At 41.0% G+C, this 16,911-nt stretch overlaps 1 pseudogene; it reads left to right on the top strand.

The window, feature by feature from the left end:
• Nucleotides 1-10,710: 10,710 nt before the first annotated feature.
• LOC118610796 lies at nucleotides 10,711-11,961 on the top strand (annotated as a pseudogene).
• The last annotated feature ends 4,950 nt before the right edge of the window (nucleotides 11,962-16,911 follow it).

Genomic DNA, 16,911 nt, shown 5'->3' with positions numbered 1-16,911 from the left:
ATAAGCCTCAGTTTGGTTACTCCCAGTACTGGGCCTGAGGCAGTTTAGCAGAAGGACCAGTGCTCTTCAGTGCCTGAGGCTGCCCGTCAGTCGCCCATAAGAGCCTCTGGGTGATGTGCGCATTGGGCTGTGCAGGAACCCAGGGAGTTACCTGGATATATTGAGCAGATTTCACCCACCACTGTAGTGCCAGTTTACATGCCAGAGCTGTCTCTGTGGCTCCCTGTACAAGTCTCAGATCACAGCCCACCTTGGGCCTGCAAACACCTGAGATCTGTTCAAGAATTACTGAAGCTCGTATGCATGGGTTTGTGGCCTGCCACCAAAAGCTTCTCCTGGATGCATGAGCTTGGTGTGGGCCACACAAATTGAGCAGTCATTGGCTGTTGTGTTTGTGTCCTAAGGAAAGCAGAGAATGAGACTGCGTGGCCTGGGAACAAGCTTGCCACAGATAAATTGTGGGTTAGGTGGGGTGGTCTCTCAGTGAGGAATGGGGCCATTAGGCCTATACAACACCAGATTTGCTGCAAGCTCTGGAACCACAGGATCCCACGTATTATTGCAGGTGTTAGGCCAAGGAGGGCCGTATCTCTACCCCCCCCTCCCCATAGTGTGGTAACTAGATTCTTCCCTTACCCTTGTGTGGAAACGGGACCTTGCAGTGTCTGGGATGGCAACGCTACATGCTCATCTTGCTTCACTGAACTTTCCTCCTTTCCCTGCCAATTTACCCGCCTGAAATATTCCCACCGAAAAAGGCTGCCGCAAGCCCCATGTAAGTTTCAGGTCCCCTCGCATTCAGGGCTGATGCCGTCTTCAGCTCAGCATGGCTGTCACTCTGCTACAATAACCTTACTTAACCCCTTTGGCCTTGTGTGTTCCTCCCTTGGTGAACCTAACAGCGAGACCTACTGCCATCTGGGATGGGCCCACAAACCCCTGTGATCTGCCCAAGCAATACTGTATCTCGTGCTGGCAGCAGTGATCTGCCCCACTGTTTTCCCTGAAATTTGTTAAATGCACTAGCCAAGGTCTGTTGTCTGCACAGAATGTGCAACCCTGGAAATAGGCAGGGTGGGGGTGGCTGCCTGTCAACGGGCCGCGGGCACTTTGTGCATTTGGGTGAAATGAGATTTCAGAGAGACAAGGCTCGTCAGGCGAATACAGCCTCAGTTTTGCTGCAACTTCTGTGCCTGCGCATTCCTGCTGTAGGCACAGATCACAGTGAGACCGGCTGCCATCTAGGGCAGTCCCACAGACCCCTGAGATACCCCCACATGATAGTGCAACTCTTACAGGCAGCAGCGGTCTGCCTGCAACTGATTTCCCCACACTGTGTTAGCCAAAGTTTGTTGCCTGCACTGATCCTGTAGCGTCAGAAAGGGAAGGGAGGGGGTAGCTGCCTGTCAATGGGCCTAAGGTAATTCGTGTGTTGGGTGGGGTGGGGTCTCAGGGAGACGATGGTTGTCAGGCCAATGCAGCTTCAGTTTGCTCCAACTTCTGTGTCCGCCCACTTTCCCGCAAAAGTCACAGATCGTAATAACAGCTTCTGTCTGGCACTGGCCCACAGATCCCCGTGATCCACCCAAGCTCATGTTGGCAGCAGTGTGATATGCCCGAAACTGTCCCCGAAACGTGCTCGCAGCCCTGGCTGAGGTCGCTGCCTGCAGGGAACGTTCAGCCCTGGAAAGGGGCAAGGCAGGGCAGTGGCCTGGTAACAAGCTGCCTTGGGCAGGTTGGTTGGGGCGGGCCAATCTCCTCAGCCGGTGCTGCTTCAGAATTGGGGGTTGGGGGCGGGGAGGGTTGTTTAGCACAGGTTAGCTGGCATAGCTTTGTAGACTGCCCTGTAGGCGGGCCCTGACTAAGGTACAATGGTGGTTTCTTCATTGCGGTGCCAGGTAGTGCAGTCTTTCCCCATATGAATTCTGCCTGAGCCTCTGACCTGCTGGCCAGTGCCCTGGGTCAGTGTCCGAGGGCTAGAGCGCACTTGTGCATGGGCCATTTAAAGGGGAGTCTGGGTTTTCAGTCTCCTTCTGTCTCACCAGGAAGACCAGAATCCTCTCTGGTTTTAACAGATTTTGTGGGAACTCCTCTTCCCTGGGCTGGGGTGCCCCTGAATGGGGCTAGTACCCGTTTCTCCTTCAAGGGGGGTCTCTACAGCCTCACTCTCCCTCCTAGTGCTCCACTGCCACCCGCGGGTGCAAGTCCAGCCGGATTTATAACTTTGCCCCTCCTACCAGCTTCAATGTGGCTCCTTCTTTATATTGTCAGTCGTAGGTGTTATGATCAGCTGGACTTCAGGTGATTCTCCATGTTGATTATTTTATAATTTGGTTGTAATTTTAATGCAGACCCGAGAGGAGGTGGACCCCACTCTTTCCTAGTCTACCTTCTTGGCCGCCTTCCCTCAGGTGTCGTGTTTTGATGGGGAAAGAAGAACGGGGCTCAAGAATCCCAATTTTGCACACGTTAAATTCAAGATGGCTCTATCCAAGTGGAGGTGTTAAATAAGCAGCTAAATCAGGTCAGCAGGTCTGGGGTGGATATAATTTGGGAGATTAAAAATATATTATCTACAATTGGAGTTGAGAATGTGAAGCCCAAGAGAGTAAATCAAGATAAAACTGTCTTAAAAAAATGCAGAGAGGATAATTAGAAGGCAGTCATTGACAGAACCCTGCCAACAACCAAAAGTAAAGGGGGGGGGGGGTCTCAAAAGGAGACTAAAGAGGAACAAAGAGGTTGTTAAAACTAAGGGAAAAGAGCTTTAGTGTGTTTCTGCTCTTGTGAAAACAAACCCCTGGACTTGTACGATGGATCCCACCTCTTCTGTGTCTCAATTCCTTTCTCTGCTAAATCACGTCTATTAGCACTTAAAACATGCTCTAGTGACATACCCAATATTATAGAACAAGGCCCATTTCTTCCATCCACCTTTCTAACCACTGTCATATCAAAAAGCTCTAGGCACATGGGTCTCCTTTCAGTTACTTGAACAGCCCAAGTTTTTCAGTGCCTTTGCACTTACTCTTTCCTCTGCCTGGTAGGCGTTTCTACACAGTTTTCTAAAGATTAACTTTTTCATTTTTTTAAGTCTTAGCTTAAATGCTATCTTCCCAAAGAGGCCTTCTTTGATCACACTATGCAAAGCAGTTCTCCATCCCTTCCCTTGTGCCATGGGTGCTTGTCTTAAGTCTGATAAGGCTTCTATAACAAAAATGCCATAAACTCAGTGGCTTGTAAGCAACAAACATTTCTTACATTTCTGGAGGCTGAGAAGTCAAAGACTATGGCTCTGGCAGATTGGGTATCCGGTGAGGAGCTACTTCCTGATTCACAGAAGGCTTCTTTTCACTGTGTCTTTACATGGTGGAAGGGGCAGGGGATCTCTGTGGGGTCCCTTTTATAAGTGCACTAATCCTATTCATGGGGCTCTACTCTTGGACTTAATTACATCCCAAAGGGCCCACCTCCTACTATCATCTTGGTGGTTAGGATTTCAACATGTGAATTTTGGGGGTGGGGGGACCAAAAATTTAGACCACAGCAGTGCTTTGGGAGGAGGCAAGATAACGAAAGTGTTAAATCAAACTACATTCAGAGACTGCAATATACTGATCAGCTCTGCGGGCAGGCCAGGAGGACACCTGCAGAACAAAGGAATATTTCTGCTGGGATTGCTAACAACTCATTTCTCATACTTGTGAAAAGAGAAACAGGAAAAACAATGTCTTTAAGTGGCTGCCCTACACAAATAAAATCGTTCATTCCCTATGGCTAAAACCATAGGGAACCTATGGATTAAAGGCTGGGAACTGCCAGCAGGCCTTTCGTGCTACAGACTCTTCCCCTTCCTCACTATATGCCCATATCAAAGGAAACGGTAAACAGTCTTTATAACTCACAGGAACTAAAGAATGATATATAAACTGGATCCCCCCACACTTGGGGCTTTTTTTCATTGTCTTGGGTTTTTGTCTTTGCTTTCTCTAGTCTTCGCTTTTCCCCTTCTTTAATACACTTTCCTTTTGACCCTAACTTTGGCTTGTATGTTGAATTCTTTCTACATTCTCTGCCAAAGGACCGTCTTCTCTCATGCAGGGCTTGGTCTTCCCCAACTCGTGGAAGTCTGCCTTGTCCTGCATCAATATTACATTGCCCTGCTCTATTTCCTTCACAGCACTTACAAGTCTCCAAAAATATTGTTTCATTGTTTACATGAATACTGTGAGTTCCCCCCACTAGAAAAAAAAAGCTGTAAGAAGATATAAAGAAAGGTTAGTTGGGGGAGGGGTGGGAGTTTGAGAGCATAGAGTGGTCATTTCCTCCAAAAATATCACATTTTCAGCAATTTTAAGATAGCATGTTGATAAGAGAATTATTAATAATATGAAAATAACATTTGAGCAAGCAGTCTGAAGTTCAGATTGTGATGCAAGCAAAAAAGTTAGTCAAAGGTTGGCAGCTTTGTAAGTGCTTGCTGCCCACCAACCAAAGATAGGCTCACCATCTCCCTTGCCCTGGCCCCAGGCCAGATAACTCTGATGTAACTTGGCTACACCCTTGAGGCAGGACCTCATCTTATACATCACAGTGTCCAGAACAGTGTCAAACACATAGTAGGTGTTCACTAATTATTGAATTAATGTTAACAGTTGCAAATGTTGCATGGAGCTTAGACTCAGGCTGAAAACCACCCAATGATTCTGACATGAAGTTCACTGGTAACCTCAGTGGGGGCATTTGCAGTTGAGTTCTGGCAAAATGACCAGATTACAGGGAAGGAGTAGAAAAAGAGAGGAAGTGAAGCAAGGGAGACTGTTCTTTCTAGATACTTGGTTGCAAAGGAAAGAAAGAACAAGACAGAAATCGCAAGATACAAAGTGTCGGGAGAGTTTGGTTTTGTTTTCCAACTTATTTTTTTTATGTCAAGAGACTAGAGCCAGAAATGAAAGAATTGAAGATATATGAAAGGGAATAGATAACTGATAGTGTGTGGACAAAAGGAGAGTTAGCTTATATAGGACAAAGAAGTCCCCTTCCTCTGATAGTAAGGAGATAAGGATGGGTTGGGGCAGGGGTCAGGAATTAATGAGGATTCCCACAGAATATTTTCACATTTCACAAACTTTATCACCTTACCTCTTAAGCTCAATTCCAACTGGTGTAATAATTCAGCCTAATGATGGACCCAAACCTCTCCCTTAACTCCCTAAAAATAAAATCAAGGTATCTTAAACAAGATTTTTTTTTCTTTTTGAAGACGTAGGGACAGTAGAAAAGAATGACAAGAAAGAAAAGTAAAAAAGTGTTGTAACTCAAATGTCCTGTCCATTTTGTTCCTGTCCTGCCTTGAGATCATTTTCTCAGATGTCAGAAAAGCATGTCTAATTGCAAAAGTGCTGTTAATATTTCTCAACACATAGAAAAACTTGCTAAAAACCCTATCTGAACTCTTCTGCACTTCCAACCAAGTTTCCGTCCCAATGTCAGTCATGTTTTCTTGCCTATCCCTGCAAAACCTTCCTCCCATAGCATACAAAAATCTCTATCCTTCAGCAGGGTTCTCACCAAATCGCACTCTGCTCAGCAAAACAAAAGCTAGAGGAATAAATTTCTACAAAACAAAAGCCCCAGTTATTAGCCAAACTTGACCAAGCATCATACCACCACACCCCGTACAGAATAGGAGGGTTTCTCAAAGTTTCTCTGCTGATCTCTACATCAGAGTCTGCTGGGGTCTAGGAGTCAAACCAGAACATTTTTGACTTGTAATTGTTTTACATATGCTTTAGGTAATTATTATGGAGCAAATGCTTAGTTTGTGGCCAAGATATGCTTATATCTATATGTGCACATTGCCTTATTAACATTGCAGTTCTGTCTCTTTATATAACTTTCAAACTCTTGACGAAATGTAGTATACAGTACCTGTATGTAGATTTTATTTCCCTGTAGCTCTTGCCATCTAGTGGACATCATCTCCAAAACAACTTTTAGTCTAGGATTTTTTTATCGACCTAGCAATGGTCGTCGTGATTAAGATGATGATGGCTAACATTCATTAAGTGCTTATTATTTATTAGGCACTGTGTTAGATGTGATGTTAATCTATTGAAATTAATTGGATAATTTATTTTCCAACACTAGGAGGTGGGAACAACTATCCCTATATTGCAGAATATGGAAACTGAGCTGAGGAAAGCTTCAGTTGCCTGAGGCCACTTAAGAAGTAAACGGCAGAGCCAAAATTCCAGAGTCCAACCCTTACTTACTGGCAGAGCCAAAATTCCAGAGTCCAACCCTTACTTACTATACCAAAGCAACAAATTAATTTTATTGATGATTCAGTACAATGTATTTACATATTGGGAGGTGAGTGGATGTTGATCTGATTTAGCACCAGGGAGACGGTTTAAGAAGATTAAGTACTAACGAGTTCCAAGGAAGCCTTGTTGTCCTTTGGGGCATCAAGAAGGGCCAAAGAAATGCCCTGCACTGGACACTAAGTAGGCAAGATTCATTCTGAATTCCTCTGGTGCCCTATACTAGGATGCAAGTAGACTACGCCATTGTTTCTATTGCCTTTCATTGAAATATTCACAATAAATGGGATAGCTAAAGTAGGATTAAGACTGACACTCTTCCTCCCCCTACATTAAATTAGAAAGCTCAGACTCAATCCTGACAATCTGGAGTCTTTATTCCTGACAAAGTAAGTCTATACCATTCTCTATCCTCTCAGTGAGAAGCCCAATGAACTCAAGTGCCCATCTTTTCTCTGTTGAGTTGACCTCATAGCTTGTCTTCACAGTGCTGTTAAGGATTTTCTGTGTAACTCAGGAAAATTAAGTCATTCCCAGATGTATTAGCTCAGACTGCCATAACAAAATACTGTAGACTGGGTGATTTAAACAACAGAAATTAATTTCCTCACAGTTCTGGAAGCTAGAAGTCTGAGATTTGGGGGTCCGGTTCTTGTGAAAGCTCTCTACAAGAAGGCAGCCAGGAAGAGAAATCTCGCCAGAACTGTACCTGGGTACACGTGCAGGAAGAGAGAACACATAATTTCTTTGTTTTCCTTTCTCATAAGAGTACTGATTCTATCATGAGGATCCCACCCTCATGACCTCATCTAATCCTAATTACTTCCCAAAGGCCTCATCTCCAAATACCATCACACTGGGGATTAGGGCTGCAACATATGAAGTTTGGGGGGAACACATTCGGTCCATAAGAGCAGATATTGTTTAACGTATTTCGTTTACATTTATTCTTATTGCAAATGGGTATGTCTAGAATTTTTCCAACTTCTTATTATGTACTATTTTAAACGCCAGAAAAGTTGAAAGAGGGGACAATAATAGTACACCGTCACCTGGATTCATTAACTGCCATATTCGCCTTATCTATATGTCTGTATGCCGAATATTTAGCTATATATTTTTTTTGTTCAAAGCATCCTTCCCATAAAGATAGAGCCAAAAGTGAAGAAGGAAGCCCTGGTGCCTCCCAAAGCCAAAGCCAAAGCTTTGACAGCAACAAAAGCAATGCTGAAAGGTGTCGTCCTAGAGCCGCAATAAAAGAAGATACGCAAGTCACCCACCTTCTGATGGCCCAAGACATTGTGGATCCGAAGGCAACCCAAACATCCTCATAAGAGCACCCCTCAGAGACAAGCTTGACCACTATGCCATTATCAAGTTCCCCCGGCTACCAAGTCGGCCATGAAGAAGACAGAAGACAACAATATGCGTGTGTTCATTGTGGATGTCAAGGCCAATGTGCACCAGGTCAAACAGGCTGTGAAGAAGCTCTAGAACACTGACATGGCCAAAGTCAATACCCCGATCAGGTCTGATGAAGACGGCCTATGTTCAATATGGCTCCCAACTACGAAGCTTTGAATGTTGCCAACAAACTTGGGATCATCTAAACTGAATCCAGCTAGCTAACTCTGAATATAAAACCTTTTTACTCTGTAAAAAAAAAAAAACAAAAAACAAACAAAAAACAAAAAAAACCTTCTACTATCTTTATAATACTCTACCCCTATGTTAACATGCATCTCCTAACTGAAATATCATTATTACACTTAAGAAAATATTCTATTTTATCATCTTCTAGACAATCTATATTAAAATTTCCCCAATGTCTTTTAGAGCTGTTTTCCCTGAATTTTGATCTAATGATGCTTCAAACGCTGCATTTAGTTGTTATAGCTCTTTAGTTTTATTGATCTAGAAAAGTCCTCCTACCTTTTTTCCCCAATGACATTGATTTTTTGTGGTAATGGCATCGTGACTCTATTATCTCTTAGAGATTTATAAAGAAATATTTACCAATGAAATGGGGAAAATGCTCTTATGAAAATATAGTGTGTCATTAATTAGCCTCAGACTTAATTTAAACTTATCTAAGTAGGCTCAGAAAGCTTATCAAATGCAGGTTAACTTATCGTTACATGGTGATTATACAGGAAAACAGTTTGTAATTCTACTATAGTTTTAAACTTATGTTCATTACTAATTCAGCTTGTTAAAATATGTGGATTAATTTTTTTGCCAATAGTATTTTAAAAAATTTCTTTCAATTACAGTTAGCCTACAATATTACATCAGTTTCAAGTGAGCAACATAGTGATTAGGGCAGAAAAAAATTTTAAATCCAACTAAAAAAAAAAATCTCAATGTAGAAAAATACAAAAATAAAATTGCAAGGATCACTCAAAATCAGTCTACCATAAATAACTATTATTAAATAAAAACACCAGGTGAACAGTAAGGGGAAGCAGAATTTGCCACCCCAAAATATGCCTTTTGGGATATTATTTTAAGCTGGCGATTTTTAAGAAAAGACTCAGAAAAAACTAAAGACCATCCATCCCCCTAACTTCCTAAAAGAATTAAGAGGACCTGCTCCAGGAAGAGAGATATCATCATAGATAACTACAGTTTAATATGAACTAGTGTGTGATAGACAGGGAGGAACCCCCAGCAAGGCCCATTTGAGCCAAGGCCTCTCAGTGTCCCATTGTTAAAGATGGTTCAACAAACGTTTATCAAACATTTGCTTTTCCATTTCCATGTGAATTGCCTTCCTTCCCACTAAAGTCCCAGACCACAAACTCCTCCTCTCTCTCCTTAGCTCAAGATACCCCATCTGTCCTTGAGTCTCCTACTCTTATGCAATCTCCTTATGAACATCCATAATAAATCTGGTCATTTCCTCTTGTTAATCTGTTTCATGTTAATTTGATGATTAGTCCAACCGGAAGAACTTAAAAAGGTAGGAGAAAAATTACTTCTCCACCTCCACAACAGTATGTCCGGCTTTTTCTTCTGTACAGCTACATAGGTAGACAGGTAGCAAAACTTTCATAAAAATCATACGGAACTCTATATTCAATGTAAGGTGTGTGCATAGATGCCTTGTTCTGCCTCCGCTCTACAAGTACAACAAAGGGGGTTCGATCCCTGTAGACTGAATTTCCCTGGCTCCTATGTTAGCTGACATCTGGGTCAATTAATGGGAGACTGGAAGGCACAAAAGGGAAAATCCAGAGGTATATTCTTCACAACAGTTGTGTTTTTCCTGTCCCCCACCCCCTTTCAGGTAATAGTGCTTTCTCACTTGTCTCTTCAGCCTAAGGGCTCAGTGGCTTCTGATTCTTAACACTAATCACAGGTTACTTCATTGCCATATTTGGCTTCTTAGCTCTTCCATTACCTATGTAACTAATTTCCTACAATGCAAGAAAGGTAGCCTAGGGGTGTACCCTTCTGCTCCAGGATGTGGCTCCAGGCTACTTTCAGCTCCTTGCCTGTTTCAATCCTAGCAAGGGGAGACAAACCAAAATCAGTTCTATCCAGTCTTGCTGCCACCTTTGACCCAGACCCAACCTTTGTTTGGATAATTATGATATCATTATAATCTCATCTGCATAGCAGTTGCCACAGCTCCCATCATGCATGTGATGCCATGACAGTTCCAGACGCACCAAATAAGGAAGAAAGAATGGGAAACCAAGCTCACTAAGACCACTGGGAGGAGACAGTGAGGCTATGTGAGTACCAGGTCTCCAGGCTCTGCCCCCAAGAAGAAAAGCCCATAATCCAGACATCCTCAGTGCAACTCGCTGAACTCCTAAGTGTGTACTTTGACTTCGATACACTTTGTGCTTCCCTGCTTGAAATTCATCTTATCTGTGAATTCTTTCTTGAGATATAAGAGCATGGTCATCAGAGCTCTGGGCTGAGTTCTTTTTTGGATGTCCCCATGGAGCTCTCTGGCATCATCTGCATTAAATTCTCTCACTGAAAATCATCGAAGCAGTTTCCAGTCAGACCCTGACTGCTCTACAATAGATGCTATTTTAATTGAAATATTTTCTAATTGTAATTAATTTTACTTGAATTTGATACAACGAAAGAATAAGAGGTAGAAAAATTTTTTAACATGACGGATATTACTTTCAAAGAGCTCTCTCTAGGTTAAGAAATTATGAAAACCTCTCAGAAACAGGTTATTCTTAGTATTTTTATTTTAGACAGTAAAGGTAGATGATTCATGAAAAATTAGTACTCATGCTCCCTCTCTCTCCTTCCCCACCCCCCAGCCTCCTCTTATCCTTCTCTTTCTCTATCCTCCTACTTTCCTTCCCTGTCCCTGTCCCTCTTCTTTCTCTCAGTTCTCTAATAGTAAAGAGAAATGCTGCTATCAGTGACTTCCACACCTGGGATTTTGACTTCTGCTGTAACAAGAACAAAAAGAAGCCAAATGTGTCATTGTCTCAGCAGAAGGTACCACTTAGTCCAAGCGATGGTTCCCCTAACAGTAGCAGTGTGAGTAATGGAAATGACTAGCTGAGCAAAACTAACTTCTACATCCAGGGATTGCAACCAGGCACTATTTAACAGGACCATGTCAAATTGTGTCAGTCATATGGCACGACTGTCTCCATTAAGGCTATACTGGACAAGACCACAAACAAATGCAAAGGCTATGGCTCTGTGAACTATGACAGTCCTTCAGCCACAAAGAAAGCTGTAACAGAACTGAAAGCCAGTTATGTACAGATACAGATGGCAGAACAACAGGAGGAACCCATAAATGTATACATATCAAATCTCTCACTGTCAATGGATGAGCAAGAACTGGAAGGAATACTGAAGCCCTTTGGCCAGGTTATCTCCACTTGAATCCTTGGAGACACTAGCAGGATCAGCAAAGGCGTTGGCTTTGCAACGATGGAGTCCATAAAAATGTGTGAAGACATCATCACCCACTTTAATGGAAAATATGTTAAGACACTCCCTGGAGTACCGGCTCCAATATTTTGCTGCTTTGCAAATTTGCTGATGATGGTCCAAAGAAATGACAGAATCAAGGAAAACTTATGCAAAATGATGGGCCTAGCTAAGGGCTGGAGATATAGATGGTCTGGTATTGACCTATGACCTCACTATAAATCTTCCGAATGGGTTTTACCCAGCTCCTTATAACATCATCCCCAACAAGATGCTTGCTCAGTTTACACTGTCCCTGTATCTTCCATCCCCATGTCTTCATATCAGAAGTAACTCAGACATCTCCTCTACAAGTATCTAACCCATCTTGGATGCAACACCAGTCATACCTCATGCAGTCTTCAGGTTCAGTTCTGATCCCAGGGATGAATCACCCCATTGCTCTCTAGCCTGCCTGAGTGATGGGAGCTCCTACCTGCCAACTGGGCCACCTCTCCCTGAGCCACCAGGGTACATATGGGCCAATAGCTGCAGCTATGTAAGGAGCTTACATCTCCCAGTACACCCTGTGCCTTTTTGCAATGTTTCAGTTGAGAGCAGTGGCCAGCAAAATCAAGTGATGGTAGATGCTCCCTCAGATCATGGGGTTTATTCTTTCCAGTTCCACAAATCACAGTGGACTTCCCTCCCCATCTTGGTTGACCACAAATGAATTTTTGGAGATGCTGATGCTCCCAGACTCCAGAGGGCTAACCAGGTATACAGACCATCTGTGAGTCCTGCTAAGAACACTTGGCCATCATTTTTCACAGGCCTGGGCCTGGAAAAGAAATCTCTGAACTCTTGCTCTCCTTCTCTACTCCCGATGGAGCCTGAGGGAACTGTCACTTTTTGTGTGCTAGAGTGGAGGAGATTAAACAAACCTTTTTCTTTCTTTTGCAAAGAAAGTTTTATGTTTTGTTTTTAACTGCCATATGTGTTCCCAACCTTCCATTCAAAAAAAAAAAAAAAATTAGTACTGGTAGGCTTTCTGTTCCCTCTCCACAATTTTTGGTTACATTGTATTTATTTTGTTCAGGTTTATAACATTAGTTTCCATAGTTGCTTAGTATTAGTAAGGGTACATATTTAAACCATTTTTTACCAGAATGTAAATTTCACATAGGCAAGGCAAGATGGATTATTTGCTTTGTTCACTGATATATTAAAAATGACCAGAAAAGTGTCTGCTACTAATAAATATTTGTTGAATAAATTATTCACCAGAGTTAATCACTCTTAGTTTTAAATTTTCTCTTCTAGTTGGCTGGGTTTCATTGTTGAATATGTGCACATGTATTTACACACACATAGGGTTTTTTCACACTTGAGTTCAGACATGCTATGCTGCTTGAGTTCCTCCATGTTTGAAGACATGGGTCATTGTCTTCTGGCATTAGATGTTCTTTGTTCATTTTATCAAGTGAACTCTGAACACTGGCAATGTCTTCTGGCATTAGATATCCTTTGTTCATTTTATCGAGTGACCTCTGAACACTGGTGTAATAAATTATCACTAAATCTTTAGAATCCTAGTAGTCGGTGCCCTCCTAGCATAATTATTTTTTATTGTTAAGTTTTATCCAGTCATTAGCTAAATTCATTTGTATGTAAAAGTTTTAAATGTTGTTGTTTTTTTTTCACAGGGCCATATTATCTCTGATATGTTCTTTAGTAAGTCAACAAGTATTTTGGGAGCACCTTCTGCTAAATACTGTGTATTATACAAATATGGACGGCCAATGGACTCCTATCCTCAAGGAGCCTATCTTGTAGGGTGGATAAAATAAGCATGTTGCTACAATAAGAAGTAGAGAGTGATGTCTTTTAAAAAAAAGTGTTTGGATGTTCTGAAGGGGCGCAGTAATTACCAAGAAGAATGAAAGAAATGAACATTTATTAAAAGTCTATTACTTGGCAAGCAATGAATGGTCTTCACAGATGTTATCTCCTTTGATCTTCAGGACAGTTCTGTAAGGAAAGTTAAGATTATCCCTGTTTTATCCATACAGATTTAAGCTTAAGTAATTGACAAATTATCACACAGGAAGAGTTGACGTTTGAACCCAGTTCTCCATGACTCCAAAGCTCATGCTCTTTCTTTACTATATATATATATATATATATATATATATATATATATATATATAAACTGTTCCAAAAATGAGTCAGAGAAGGCTTGATGGAGAAAGTGGCATATGAACAGGTGTCTTGATAGGTAGGTAAGTAATAAGGTAGTAGTAGGAATTGTAAATCTATGCCCTGTATTTTCCTAAACCGAGGGAATTGTGAGTATTAAATCCATTGTCAAGAAATTGTTTCTATTCATTTGGAGACCCAATTCTCAGCAGGCAGCTATTAGCAATTACAGGAAGGAAACTCCAAGTAGCCTTGTTCTCGAGTTTCTTGGCATTCTTTGGTCTTAGGTATCTATCTCCTTCCTCTTCACCTCTCTGCACAGTTTATACAAGAATTAAGTCTTCCTGATGCTAAGATTCATCCTTTCTCTCAGACATTTCTAAAATAGAATAAGCTCTTCAACACACCATAAGACAGTAGTCCCTGGCCTTTTTGGCATGAGGAACTTATGAGAACCTAATGCCTGATGATCTGAGGTAGAACTGAGGTGGTGATGCTAATGCTGGAGAGCACTGCAAATACAGATGAAGCTTTGTTTGCTCCCTGGCCCTCCACTCAACTCCTGCTGTGCAGCCCAGTTCCTAACAGGACCTTACTGGTCCACAGCCCGGGGATGGGGATCCCTACCATAAGAGATAAAAAAGCAGGTTTTCAGACTAAAATTTCAAACCATTAGTGCGCTTTGACATTCTAGTGAGTCATAACTAGCATTTTTTTTTTTTGAAAGGGACAGAATGGACTAGAAACAGCAGAGTATCGTATATGGTAAGGGTAAATACAGTTTCATGACACTTATATGCATGCATGTACATGTGAGTTTATGTTTATGCACTGGGCTATGATGTAAGATATATTTCTGATAATGAGAAATATTTAAACAGTAACAGAACCTGTTTACAAATCAAATATAACAGGGAAGCCTGAAAGCCCTCTTCCAACCAAAAAACAGTATCACAGACTACTTGCTTACAAACATGGCATAGCTACAGAGCAGTTCAAGATCCTACACATTCTTTCAGGACTGAGCTGAATAGAAATGTAGAGAGAAAAAAAATTAGGCAATTATCTCTTAGAGAAGGGCTTATTGAGACGAGCAGGCCTATCTGGCTCAAAGGATACCCACTGCAAAATTTTCTTTCTCAGAAATGGAAAGCCTCTCTAGATCAAAGGATTCCTACCCAAATTAGTATGTATACTGCCAGGCTTCAAAAAATTAAAGAGTGGAGAGATGCCTTCAATCAGCAATGTTCAGTCCCAAAGGTAGGTACTATTACCATCCCCATTTTATAAATGAAAGCAGTCAGTCACAAAGATTAGGTAATCTGCCTAAAGTCTCAGAGTTGGTAATGGGCAGGGCTGGGCTTAGAACCCAGTGCATACATCTAACTACTATATTCTACTGTCTTTCCCTCCATTCTGCTTATCCAATTTGTTAATGTCCATGGTGACTATCCTTGCCAGTTCTTATTAAATTCTTCTAAAGTTCATTCATACTTGTGGGCATTTTGACCATTATAGGGATCTCTGACATCTTGGTTAATTGTTCTAATTATACTACATGTAATGGTAATACTTTACCTTTTCCCTTCAAATTTAAGATTTTCTCGTTGTTTTAAAATATATCTTGATGAATTTTGTTGTTTATATGAATATATCACGCTAGGTTTTGTTTAATTGCTTTTTCTTAACTATTACTCTGAAATCTTTCTTTTCAAAGTTCTCTACAATCCTATCTTATTTTTCAGTACTTCCAAACATGGATCAATCGTTAATTCAAACTGATCATTGCCCTCTAAAGAAGCTGCAACAATTCTCCCATCTGAGCTGTGGCTCTTTCCTGTTTGGTATGCCTCTTTCATTGCTCTCCTCCTATCCAAATGTATCTAAATCCTATCTGTCCATCAAGGCCGGCTCCACTTAAATCCCTCCACAAAGCCTACCTAAATATCCTCAGCCCTACTGCTCATTTTGTCTCTGAATGTAGGTAGACTCATTCCCTTAAAACACACAGAATTTAATGATATGTGTTTTTAATCATTTCTGTAAATGCTAGTATGATCCTTAAGGTAGGGATCATTATTTATACATTTCTTATCTTCTGCAGTCTTATGCACTACAGTGTGATATAACTGGAGGAGCATTAGAGAGATGAAGGTTATTGTCCTGACCTGGTATTGAGGAATCTCTAACAAGCTCTTGGGGAAACAAGCTCTGTGCTACCCATCCTATTTTTCTCATAGCATAAACAGTCCTATGTAAATGGAAGGCTACCAAAACATCTTGAAGAACATTGGCTTATAATTCATAGGCTAGCAGACGGTCTGTCACTAAAATGAAAATATGCACCCAGCGCTTCAGATCATCTATTACAATGACATTTCATTTTTATAAACCTTAGGACGGTACCATGCTATAAAATAAATGTGAATATTGACTTTCAGTAAAGAAACTGTGACATTACAGCTCACCAGGGCTCTCCAACAACAGATACCAGAATGCAGTAATGAAACATAACTCTATGTATAGTTTCGCTTATCAATTTTGGTAAAGAGATTAATTTGTCATACTGCTACAGCACTGGTAAAGTGAAGCAACTACAGTCAAGGGATAAATGAATATACAGCACACATGCTAAAGCAATGCATGGAAACAACAGATGTTATATCTAATAATTCGACAAATGTTTAACATTTTATCGACAGGAAATCTAAAATAAGTGGTTTTGCTCAGTAATTTTCATAACTTGATGTACCGTAAAATGCTGATGAAAATTCTGACTTACAGATTAAATTATGTAAAATATGGTTTGCAGGTTCTTTTTTAATTCTTTAAATATCAGCATTGGCAGACACCAATATTATTATTTTGGAACCTCGATTTGTATCAATTTGAAACATGGCCAGTAGGCTAAATATGAGGATAGAAAAAAATTGAAAGAGCACTTTCTAGGTGAAAACTACCTTCTTTTATATCGCAAACTGGTGAAAAATGCCTGATCATATCAGCACTGCATTTAGAGAAATAGGGAGGCATGGGAGAAAGGTTAAAGTTCCCTCAACCTCCGAAACAATAAATAAGCCAAGTAACTGACATCTTGAAAACCACTTGATAATACAGAAATTCACATTTTAACAAAACCAGGGGTAACTTTGATTCACAATTGTCCTTAGCTGTGTGAATGTACTTAAAAACTTGTTTATACAGCCGCAGACATAGCGGGAGTGTTTTTTAAAAGATCCCAGTAAAACACTCACCAATTAACATAGAACACTTAATGTATTGATCATCACATTATTATTCAAAGCTGTTACTTTATAACTCTAGAGAGATAGCACATTTCTACACATACTTTATTTGGAATTCAGTACCACGAAAACATTTCTGTGAGAGGTCAATATACTCCTATTGATCTAAGAATTCTGGCTGGCACTGAAAGCTTGAATAACCCAAGGTAATGATGTCGTCACCAAGGGACGACAAGAAT

This window comes from Rousettus aegyptiacus, unplaced genomic scaffold, assembly GCF_014176215.1.
Source record: "Rousettus aegyptiacus isolate mRouAeg1 unplaced genomic scaffold, mRouAeg1.p scaffold_m13_p_13, whole genome shotgun sequence".
In the NCBI taxonomy this organism is placed as follows: Eukaryota; Metazoa; Chordata; class Mammalia; order Chiroptera; family Pteropodidae; genus Rousettus; species Rousettus aegyptiacus.
The sequence above is the reverse complement of the archived record's forward strand: the minus strand, read 5'-3'. Positions and strand labels throughout refer to the sequence as shown.